The sequence below is a fragment of the Misgurnus anguillicaudatus genome, chromosome 11 (assembly GCF_027580225.2).
Source record: "Misgurnus anguillicaudatus chromosome 11, ASM2758022v2, whole genome shotgun sequence".
NCBI lineage: Eukaryota > Metazoa > Chordata > Actinopteri > Cypriniformes > Cobitidae > Misgurnus > Misgurnus anguillicaudatus.
In genome coordinates, this window is record NC_073347.2 from 21,068,342 (window position 1) to 21,080,657 (window position 12,316).

Consider the following 12,316-nt stretch of genomic DNA (forward strand, 5'->3'; position numbering starts at 1 on the left):
GTAACTTATAGGCAAACAGCTTTATCAGATGCTGTCACTTATATGAAAAATATGTGGCTATGTCCTTATTATTAAAGATCACAAAAGTGACTGTTGCCTCTTTTGTCAATTCACAAGGGTTGCTAATTTATTGATATGATCCCATTTGTGCGTTTTAATACAATCTGTTTATTTTTTGTACGCTTCACATCCGACAAATTTTACAAATTCGCCACCTCGTAAAACAATTACGGCCAATTATGATTAGGTTTGAAATGCATATGCTTGATTATAGTATACACTGTGTGCTTGTCGATTGCAAATGTTTTTTTTTTTAAGTGTTATGTTCCCTCTACTTATTGATTTCTTTTATTCTCTGAATTATTCTTATATATAAACACACACATATACACACAAACACACACCTTTCTAGAATAGCCAGTGCATTTTCATTTGCATAACAATTTCCTCTTGTTTTTCTGGTGAGATGGAATTCACAGCATGGTGTCTGCATAGTGAACGGCAGGTCATTGCTGTACATATGTGGCAACAACAGAGAGAGAGATGTGAAGAGAGAGGGGGCAAAAGGTATATAGCTATACAGCTTATATAATAGATAATAATGATCATCATAACATTTACATAAAAATGCACATCGTAAGATCTCCATGAAACAAATGTAAATGACAATTATTATTATTATTATCCATCATTAATCCTCGTGGGGTTAAAATAGTGCATTGTGCAATACAAAAATGTAATCAGTGCTATATATCTCTAATGAGAGATAGTACTGTATATAGCCAAGTAGTACATAAAGCAGTACGAGGTGTTACTGATATCAAACTACTATGTATGATAACGGCTAAAGATAAAATCTCATATCAAATGGTTTTCCAGGAGTGAGTTCAGATAAGCTGCTAGTATACAGTAAGAGCTATATACAATAGTTGTGAGTCAGTAAAGGGTTGAGTATTCATGCACACACAGATGCACACACACAGAGAGAAACACAGACAAGTTATCTATGTGTAGTAAAGAAACAAATCTAGATTTCCTGTGAATGTGAATTAAAACCAAAAGGAGGGAGTGTTGCTTAAGGTGCCGATGGTGGACACGTAAGGAATAATTGATGATGGGCAGTTAATCATAAGAAATAATTGCACAACCAAGGTGGTAATGCGGCACAACGCGAAGGACCGGAGTCAATTATTCTGCTTATACAAGGTTCCCCAAAAGCATTATGTGCGATTTACAGAAAAATAATCAACACCCATAGAACATTTCTCAGCCAATCAGAATAAAGCATTCAACAGCCCCGTGGTATAAAGCCTTATATCCCCCTCCTGAGAATCTCTCCATCTCTCTCCCTCTTTTCAACTCCTTTACATTCCACTTCTCTCTTCTCTGCCGAGACCTACAAAACTCCCAGTGACACCAAAACATTCCCTTTCCTCATCCTGCCTTCAAACTCTGCTGTGCCGTTCAGACACAGAAGCATATTAAGTCCTCAAAGAGAAATCTTGATCAGACTGGGAAATTAGGTTGAATTTCAAGTTGACGAGGAGCAATCTTGCTTCGTATCTTACTGCTTAAATGTTAAAAATAGTCGAAAAGGGTCACAGTCGTATTTGATAGTGTGAAATTATCAAACGTATGGTGCAAAACAAAAACACTAAACCTCAGTTAACGCACATAACTTTGTTGCAGCAAAATAAATAAATAACTGCACATGCACATCCACCTTGTGGTTGTTGATTGTAACAACATTTTCAGACTTTAGTGACTTCTTACACAAACCAAAATAAAAAATAAAAACTCAATGCTCACCTCACAACCCAAACTCGTGTGCTCTGCGTGGCCTCAGACATCCAGCACTCAGCAGTCATCCCCCATACTGTATTAAAAAGATAAGAAGTAACATGACCTTTCACTGCTTACTGATGCTATGAGAGAAAAAACTAACAGTAAAGTGTGATGAGGTGCTCCGCCTCTTAAAATTAAAGAGTCATTCCATATAGGCAGGCCTTCACCTCTCAGGGGTCTATTATTGAACATGAGTGCCTTATAGAAATCTCTGAAAGGGCTTAATTTTTAAAACCAAGTACAATTGAGTACATGGGATAAGGTCGTTCTTTCAGTGCAAGTAACCACTACTGTCAAACAGAAACGTGGTGTCCTTTGTCCATGATTAGAGCGTTTGTAAAAACATGTATTGTATACAGTAGGTCTATTGATCAATATAATTTAAATGCTTCCCGCAAAGCACCCTGCTACGTCTGTTGAGAAAGTTAAAAGTCATCCACAGTTAACAAAGTCTCTTGACTTAGTTTTGCAGAAGAACTTATCTATTCACAGAGCAAGGAAATGAAAAGCCTCTGATTGATCCTCTTCACGGACGGAGGACACAGAACAATGCACCAGTGAAGGTCTTTACTGTACACACTGAGGACCACATATGTGTGTCAGCATAAAGGACTCGCACATGCATAACAGCACACTAATTAAACAGTTACGTCCAGTCCTTGATTTTGATTGGTCAATAGGTGTATTTTATTTACGTTAAAGGATTTTAAGTGTTTTATTAATCAAAATCAATGTCTTTTTTCATAAATATGTCCTGTCCTCATTGGTGTCAAATGACCTCTGCCCGTGATCTTAGTTTTCTTTGTAAGTTTAGAATTTCTTCTTTTTACTTACATTGAACGGGTAAGTCCAAGGAGGCTTCCATGTCGTTCCGCCGTATTGATAAACTATAATAGCAGAGAGGGACAAAAAGCACTAGCCTACCAACGCGTTTCCACAACGCATTTTCGTTCAAAACACGTGAACTAGCTGAAACGGACAAGGAGATCAGTGAGTACATAATGGCTACCATAGTTGCAACACGCATTTGGAAAAGCGAGGCGCTAGAGAGCACTATTCGTTTGAATGCAAAAACCAATTTCACCACTAGATGGGGGTAAATACTACTTATTGTCCCTTTAAAGGAAAACTCCACTTTCATTCAAAAAATCCTGTAAATTTACTCACCCCATGCCATCCAAGAAACAATTGTCATTTTCACCAAAAAAATAAAGAATATGTTCTTTTAAACCACAACTTCTCGTCTTGCACTAGCCGTGACGCACCAGAGCGGCCTTACGTATTATGTAATCACGTTGAAAGGTCATGCGTTACATATGTAAAATGCACACCGCCCATTTTAAACAATAAACTGAAACGAAGACATTAATTAGTATCAGCTCACTTACAACAAAGTTGGAACGATCATCTTTCTCCACATTGTAAATACAGGAGCGGAAGTTTCGCATACATCATGCCGTATGAATAACTATCATGCCGTTTTGGTTTAAAGGTACTTTTTTTCGAAAATGACGATTGTTTCGCTAGATAAGACCCTTATGGTATATTCACACAGGGGGTAAGCGTTAAAGCTTCTCATTCACTTTTAATGGGTGACGTCCACTGAATTGTTGATCCGTTGGCGCCGCATCACTGCCGTTGCTGGCAGCAGAAGTTGAACATTTCTCAACTTTTCAAGCGGCAATGCCTGCGTCAGCCAATCAGATCGTCTTATGCAAATAACCTATGCAGAGCCAGCAAATTACGTTTATGGAAGATTGGAGCATGTGTAGCGCCACAGTGATTGGCTGTTGGCCACGCTTCAGACAAGTCTTCCATCAAGTGTTAACACTTACGCCCCGTGTGAATGTACCGTTATGCCTCGGTTAGGACCGTTTAGAGCAATTTAAAGCTGCATTGAAACAGCAATTTTAAACTGCATTAAAACTGTAAACTGTTGAGGTCCACTTAAGTCATGTCTAACAGTGCCCTTCAGACGTGACTTACTCCTCAAGTACCTTATTGTTTACGTAACACAAATAAAAATCTCCAGAATCATGCCAAAAATATGACGTGAATGTTGTAATACTCAACTGTGTTGCCTTAAACGAGAGCAAATGCTTCTTCTCTATTTCTCATGTTCTGTGGAGATGAAAGATCCTCGGTATTGTATAGAAAGGATGAGAAAGCCTGTAATGTGTCTACAGACACATATTATGCAGGAATAGGCTACCTCCCTTGTGTTTTAATTTGCCTTTAAAAGCATTCTCCCGGCTGCCAGGGCTTTTAATAGTTATTCACTTACAAATGATTGCAGGTCATTACACAGTCATTGGGAGGGCAGTAATGAGATGGGCTTAATGGCTCTTGGTAGTACATTGGTAGTACATCGCCACAAAAAGTTCCCGCCAGTAAGTTTTTATGATTGTTCCATATGAACTGTGTTTGCTTAAACCCCATTTGGATTAAAGGAGGGCAACTATCTCTTTAAATAAAATCTGATTTATGGTGGCATTAGTTCACACGGCTAGCGGCTGATGTAAGCAATCGCATCATCGAGAGGAGGAGAAGTGGAAGAGAGAGAGAGAGATCCCATCATCTGCTTAGACAAATATTGTGTTAATCTTTGGTCATGTTAATTCGGCTCTCAGCCCCTCTTTTCATCATAATTTAACTGTGGCCAGTGACAGCGGGCGTAATCAGATGTGGATGAAAACGAGTTGGTATTTATTAGGGGCCTGCGTGGACGCTCACAGAGGCACAAGTGCCCACCCGTCCTTATCCCTATTGATGTACAACGCTGACAAGTAAATTAAATTTACCTTTGGAAATGGTTCTATTAGTATTTTTATTAGGTTAATTAAGCAAGCTCTGGGGACTCACTGAATGGGCGAGACTGGAGATTAATTCACTGTTCTCCTTGTGCTGGAGGACTCAGAAGGTAATCCCCACGCAGTCATCCTCCTCCAGATCTCCTCGTCACCGCCACGCCACACCACTTCATTAACACGCCGCAAAGTCGCTCTTGCAACCTTGCAAAACCCCCACCATGGGGGTTTCCCTACCGTGGGCTGTACTGAGCTACTGGAGATAATGGTTGATGGTGTATGAATTTTTTTTAAGTATTACTGTAGCTCAGTTGGTAGAGTGTCACGTTAGCAGCCCAAATGGTCATGGTTTCGAACCAAGGAAACATACATACTGATAAAATGTATAGCTTGTAATGAACTGCAAATGACTGAAACAAAGTGTCTGCCAAATGTAAATGTACAAACAATGTGCATTGTGAATAGATCACCCACAAATCTAAATTCTCACTTCAAAATTCATCAATTACTCATCCTCATGTCAATATCAACAGAAAAACTGTTATTTTATGGGTAAAATGTAGAAGGTTTATTTTTTTTAAGAATTTTTAAGCAGCTTTATGGGTGGTTCACACTGGCTTTTGCACGCGCGCAAAAAAAAATAAAAATAATGTAGACGTGCGGCAAGTGCCTAAATTTAGAGCGTTCTTTTTTCAAGGTGCATGGGTGCGCAGCAAGTTGAAATGATTTTAACTTTTCAAAATGCCGCATCTGCATTGCAGGTCATGGGACAAGAACCAACCTACCAACCCTGTATCACGAAATTATGTACCTATAGTCACATAAATTTTTTATCCTTTTTCGTGACACTTTCACGTATTTCCTCGTTTTGGCGTGACCCTATCACGCATTTCGGTTTACGTGTCATTGTCACGTATTGGTTACTTAACTGCTTTTTCCTATTTTCAAACCATTGTCGCTTCGGTTTAGGGTTAAGGGTCGTTCACATTATAATGATAACTATAACGTTAACTATAACAATAAATATATTAGCGCCCACATCATAAAGATAACTTTATGCTAATTCGCTCACGTAAACGGCACTCGCGCAAATCACTTGCCTTTAACGGCATTAAATAATATTGAATATTTATTGTAATGAAAACTTTTGTATACATGTCACTGAATATTAAATATGCTGGTCTTGTTGCATTTACACAGTGGGTAACCAGCAAATGTCTTCAACATGCTGCGTTTCACGTCACTCTAAACAGTTAATCTAGTAGTTTGTGTAATTACCTTTTGGCGTAGTCAGTGTGGGAGGAAAAAGCATTACGTAGTGAATTTCACAGCAACTGCATCAGCGCTGGATACCTGAGCTAATTTTATGTTATGGACCTCAGCAATGAGCTCCACTGTCATTTTAAGTGCGCGTGCACTTGCAGTTCAAATAGATTTGATTGGCCGTCAATGGTTTATCGTTCATCAGGTGGAAAAAAAACGCTCAGAAAGTAATCCCAACAATATCGTTCATTGTATCTTTATCCTTATAGTTGTGGTGTGAACTCCGTAATTATCGAAACTATATTTTTTTATAGTTATTGTTATCTTTATAGTTGTTGTTTGCATTATGATGTCACTTTAAGTATTGGTTTATTTGTTTTCTGATTTAAAACATTTTTTTTTTTTTAAACCATTGTCGCCTGGCGTTAGGGTTAGAGTTGGGTTTGGGTAAGAGGATGTCATTTTATGTAAATCTATCCCTAAACCGAACAGTTGAGTAACCAATACATGATAATGACATCTAAACAATAATGCGTGATAGGGTCACACAAAAACACGGAAATACGTGACAGTGTCACGAAAAAGGATAAAAAATTTTGTGAAACTGGGTTGAACCTACAGTATCAGCTTCACCCCTTTTTTGTTTCAACATTGTGTCATGTAAACTTTGGATTATTAAGTCTTAACTCAAGATGGAGGAACAGCTGATCGTGGGTACACAGAACAAACAAACTGTCAAGCAAGTGGCTATTATTTTGACACAGATAGAGTAAAAAATGCAAGGAAACACATTACTGAATCTATGGGGAGTGCGGCTTAATGTTGCTTATCAACGGCGGACGCTACCGGAGCGCAACCGCCAAAGTACGTTGGTCACATTTCCACGTGGTTATAGACTCGAAATGTGAACCGGCCTTTGGTTTCCTAATCAATTTAACTTTTGGCCTATTACTCAGAGCAATGTATGGCTTCAGATTGTAACTATATATAGGTATGGAACAACATGAGAATGTGTATGTAACATAAATGTGATAAACTATTTCTTGAAAATACACTATGTAATAACCTGTTACTGCAGGTGCATGGATGACCTGAAAGAGAGAGAGAGAGAGACAGAAAGTAAGAGAGATCAATTTTACCAGGTCAACCAGACTGACTCGAGTTAAACGGACATTAGGGTGTCCTGCACATGGCATCTGTCCAGTGTAAGAGCTGATACAGTTGGTGAGGACAATGCAGGGCTCCCCTGATGAAAGCTTTATTGATTGAGAAAAAAGCCTTTTGATAAAGCAGATTGCTCATTGGAGTGGAACCTCATGCGCCTCAGATATAACGCCTCTCAATCTGCCGGCCGCCGAATCGACCCCGATACCTGCAGTCGTTACCAAAGGTGGGAACATCTTCATCTCTCATCCGCTCTGATCACACTTAAGACCGCCCCATCGATTGGCCGCCGCACGTCCTCTGGACTGCTTGAGTAAAGTATACGAAGGTGGTGGTGGACAAAACACACGGCTTCTCGCTCACCCCCGACAGCGTTTGTGCTCCGCCGAGAGCATCTTTCATTTAGCTGTCGTCAAAAACAAATCAGGCACAACGTCTGTCTGTTTTGGTACTGAAGGAAATCAAATTTGTACTTTTACAGAGATGAAAACAAATCATCTTGCACAATTTCGCTTATAAGGCACTGCGGTCAACTCTGCAAAGGTGTGCGGCTGAAAGCGTGTTTTAGTTTACATCTGGCACGCCGTAGCATGAAGTAGACATTATTTATTCATTGAGTGTAATTACAGGAGAGTAGGAGGAGATTAAAGAGCTGGGCACTTTTAGAGGAGGGCTACACAACTGTTCTGTCACTAAAGGAGGGGCTGATGGAGGCTGTAGAGTTGTGTATTACATAAACTGTTATTCAAGCACTGGCTCCATCTATCTCTCACTCTCTCATCTCTGACGGTACTGTGTTTGTTTGGCTAAACAATCATCTAACTCTACTCTCTGAAGAGTCTCTGTGTTTGGTGAAAGTGTTAACCCTTGGGACTCGAGTGCAATTGTTTTTAGTTATCAGCATGCTAGACGAAAATTTAAAAATATTCAAATATAGTCAACTATTTTACCTACGTGTTTCATAATTAAATACTATTATTAAACATTTACTGTGTTTTGTAGATGTTAAAATGTATGCTATATACATACACTAGACACCATAATCAAAGCTACATGGAGAATGCATATTTGGTCTTTATATTCTTACTAATTTCAGGAATTAAATAAGATTTTTGAGCCAATCTAGCAGATCTCCTGGCCTGGCAAAGCAAACAGTTTGCTGGTTGTCCAGCTGGTCTTCCAGACTGACCATCTGACAAATGACCAAAATTCCTTTAAACCAGCAATGGACCAGACCAGCTAGACCAATCTGGGTGCCCTGATAAGAAGTCGAACAAGAACAAAACAAATACAACTGGACCTCACAGCGGACTGAATTTCTTCACATTACTCTTTTCAACCTCTAAAAGAAACACAGAACCCTTAATAATAGATTATAATTGATTTTAACCTGGCCCTGACCTGGGCGAAAAGGCTGAGCCAATAGCGTCTGTGCGTCAGAGAAATGTGGAAAACAGGCCGGCACGCATCTTTAAAAGCTTCAGACGTGTAGTACAGATAAAATATTTACGCTGAAGAATCCTTGACCTCCTTGTGCTAGCCAGCTCCCAACTTGAATTGATTTCTGACAAGACAACTGGGACACAATTACAACAAAATGCACTAAAGCCCACCAGTTGTGTCTCTGATCATTCCTGCCAGTTTAACCTCTTCAGCGTGGCTGGGGTTGAACGCAGGGCTGAGATCTGGCCAGACGGACACTTGGTGGATCACACCACCTGAGGGAGAGAAGGATCAGGTGTCAACTGCACACAGCAGTTGCAAATGAGGGAACATCTAACCAGTGAGAAAACCAGAATCCATGTGGACAGACATACCAGTTTTTCACATCTAGTTCACATCTTATGATAATGTTCCAACTCTGGGTACCTGAGAAGAAATAAAGCTCTCTGGGCAAAGGCTTCAGCTTAGAGCAAGTGAAAGAGAGAGAGGGGAAAGATAGTGCCCTTTCCCCCAACATTAAATATCCATGTTTTTTGAGTATTGTGAGGAACTTGGATAGGTGCATTGGTGTTCGAGAGCTTCATCAAAATTCCAAAATCCGCCTGCTTGTGGATATATCAGGGGAATCAAACAGATAAACCATAACTGTGGGCATGTATTCCAAATGTTATAATGTGACTGGTCCACTTCTTCAGAGAGTATGGAAGTGCTTGTTTCAGAACTTCTTGTCTTCTAGTCATGCGCATCACAAAAATAAAGTATAAAAGACACTTATCTTTGTGAGGTGCCTGGTGTAGCATCTCATGTGCTATGAATAGACTTAGTGATTAACTTTGTTTTGACATGGTTTACAATCAAATGTATCCTGATGATGACAGAGACAGATTTAAGTTCAAATCCATTAACTTGTTTACTACAATGTAACTCCAGAAGCAGCAAGACAAAAACGCACACTAAACGATAATCCTGAATTTCACACCACCGTGCGATTTTTAGATAAATCCTAACATTACACGAAGCAAGGCTGTGTAGGCTTTTTTGTTTAACGTTTCTCAGTAAAACACCCAGGTGACAGTTTGGATGTCAGCACGGAGTGTTCCCTTCTGATGCACCAAATAACTTTAATAGCATGTTAATCCTGCTGTGTGCCAGCTCGGGGCAGTCCAGGTTTGATGAGGTTGTTGGGTTTAACCAAGTTCATTGTGGTCACTGGACTTATAAGCGTGTGTAGCCACTGCCAGACACGCAAATGCTATTTGCTTATCGACCGGTGGACGTAGATGTGAACTCTATAGGGAAATTAAGTCTCTTCGAATTGGATCAAACCTTTTCTCTCCGCCATCCAAAACCACAGGCGCGCACCCGACCCAAAAGCACTCACTTTCAATGCTGTTCGTTTTTCTGTTGAAATCAAACAGATTGCCACCTTTCTATTTAAAACATAGCAAGTAGTAGTGCCATGCAAAATGAAAAAGCCTCATTATTCCATAGAAAGAACAAGCTGTGCAATGGTTGTGTGTGTGCAAGGGTGTCGTACGGTAAGCCAGCCACAGCAAAACTAGGCCATTAATCATACGGCTGCGATGGAAGCGGTGTGTGTGGCGAGGTGGGGTCAAACTGAGGCTATTAAAGGAAGGCACAGGACTGAGGCCTCTGTTGTGCTAACCCCGAGATCCCTGCGGGCCCTGGCTGGGCCGAAACCCCAGCTGTCCTCCACTGCCTGACACCCAGCTGGCTAGAGGGAGAGTCGGGCAGAGTCCAAGCTGCTGCCAAACCTACAGTACGCTGATGGGTAAGAAAATAGGGCCTGTTGGGTGGATACGAGACCAGGAGCTCTCCAGTGAACAAACATCCCATAGCTAAAACTGAGCACAATAACATCAATGGTCTGTAACTCGTGACGTACTTCGACTGCTCTTATTAAAATCCCGAGCTTGGATCTCTAAGTCCGACGAGACATTGTGGATATTTTTTCGGCGCACACAGCAGCTGACGGACTCGTATTACGTACACGCAGACCGCAAGCCATCATCTCCCTTGCAAAGTCCAACTTTCATGCTGTTTTACTGTTTTAACATTTTACAGTTGGTCAACTCCATTCATCGGAACTGTAATTTACTGTATGTCATCATATTACATGCGACCACATGAATGCTACTGGCTAGCCAGTAATTATAATGCAAGTTACATAAACACTACTTGTTAGCGCACATGATGCGAATCGTAATGGTCGACGTCATTATTCTGACCCTGCTGAGCCGTTTTGTTCTTCTGTACCTCCCGAGCGCCTCCATTTTCTTTCTGTGCACCCTGCAAGCTTTCCTCTAACTAATCTCGAGCGCTTCGGCGTAGTTCAATTAAATTTCAAGTTGGCATGCATTGCAAGCATCAGTTCAATCAGTGATTCAGCTCTCTTTATAGTCAATCTATTTTTTAATAACGGTTCTGATGAAAACATTACAGTATTGATCTTTATTTATTGATCTAGCAGAGAGCATAGTTAAGGCTGACACAAATCAATCAAAATACATTTAAAATGACGATAGAGTACAGCAAGACCTGAGGTTGAGCTCGGAGCTTAATTAGTGAAATGGCGAGAGGGAACCCAAAGCAATATCAGACAGTAACACGGTGGCTCAGCTGTGTTTTTGTGTGACAGATTACGCATTTGTATCGTATTAGAGCTAGACTTCTGCAGCCAGGGTAATGAAAGGCTAAAACTTACTTTAGGCCAGGGTAATCCCTAGAAAACCTCACTGAGCATCGCAAACTACTTAAACGCTTATACTATATGTTAGCCGGAGACATGGACAACCAGAGAAAACAAGGTAATAGAGATGGCTGTGGATAGGAGATTAAGTAGTGTTTGTTTAATCTAAGGAATGCAACCTAAGAGTAGGTGTACAGGCTATCAGAACTCCAAAAAAATGCTGGGTTGTTTTTAACCTAGACTGGGTAAATATTGGACAGAACAATGTGGCAGACTTACAGTACCACATTACTGTTGTGCTAAAGTGGTCACCAAAACCCAAAATGTCAGCCCAGACCATATTTTTTACTTAAAGAAATCAGTGGCCAACTTTTAGTTTAACAGACACTAAACTCTAAACAGGATGGATTTCAGGAAACCGGACGTAATACTTCTTACTGATGTATGACAGTAGTAAATGTACATGAAATATTTTAGACTCTCACAAATATTAATGAGTTTACAAGGACCTTCCTATTATAATTATGTAGAACAACCGTGGCATCTTAGTGGGACAATGTTCCCTGTGGGATACATAAACATATCAGGCTAGCAAAACTCACCTACTTTTAACAAAACACTCTACATGCATCCTTCATGACTATCAGTCGATGAATGGCTATGCCATTTGTAGCTTAATGACTGAAATAACTTCTTCAACACAGCGCTGACGGTTGCTGTTCAAAACGTTCCCTATAACCTTTTCAAAGGACACAGTTCCAGGAAAAGTCTTGCATTACTTTTCAACAAAACTCTAAATGCTTTGTTCTGAGGTATTTAGTCCTAAAGGGTGTTGGACAGTTGCGTCTTTATAAATAACAAAGCTATTAGTTGAACTACATGCAGCAGTTAAATACTGCATCCTGTATTTTCTTTTGGCTGTTAAGAATCAAAGCTAGCAAAGTCCAATTCATGAATGAATCACTCGTTGAACCTTTAACAGTCCACCCTTGCACTGAATCAGTAAATCTTATTTTGTTGTTTAATGCAGTGACTACTAATGTTTTATGAGGAAAAACGTTTGTATATATTTTATTCTATATGC

General features: G+C 40.0%; 1 long non-coding RNA gene across 9 annotated transcripts in view; it reads right to left on the reverse strand.

The window, feature by feature from the left end:
* Positions 1-12,316, reverse strand: part of LOC129416802 (uncharacterized) — a 342,254-nt gene that overhangs the window by 225,899 nt on the left and 104,039 nt on the right. The window contains exon 6 of one of the 9 annotated variants that reach the window (XR_008635550.2): positions 1,810-1,876. The exons of the other annotated variants lie outside the window; for them this stretch is intronic. This is a non-coding gene — a long non-coding RNA (uncharacterized lncRNA). The remainder of the gene's footprint in view (positions 1-1,809; positions 1,877-12,316) is intronic. 9 annotated transcript variants of the gene reach the window in all.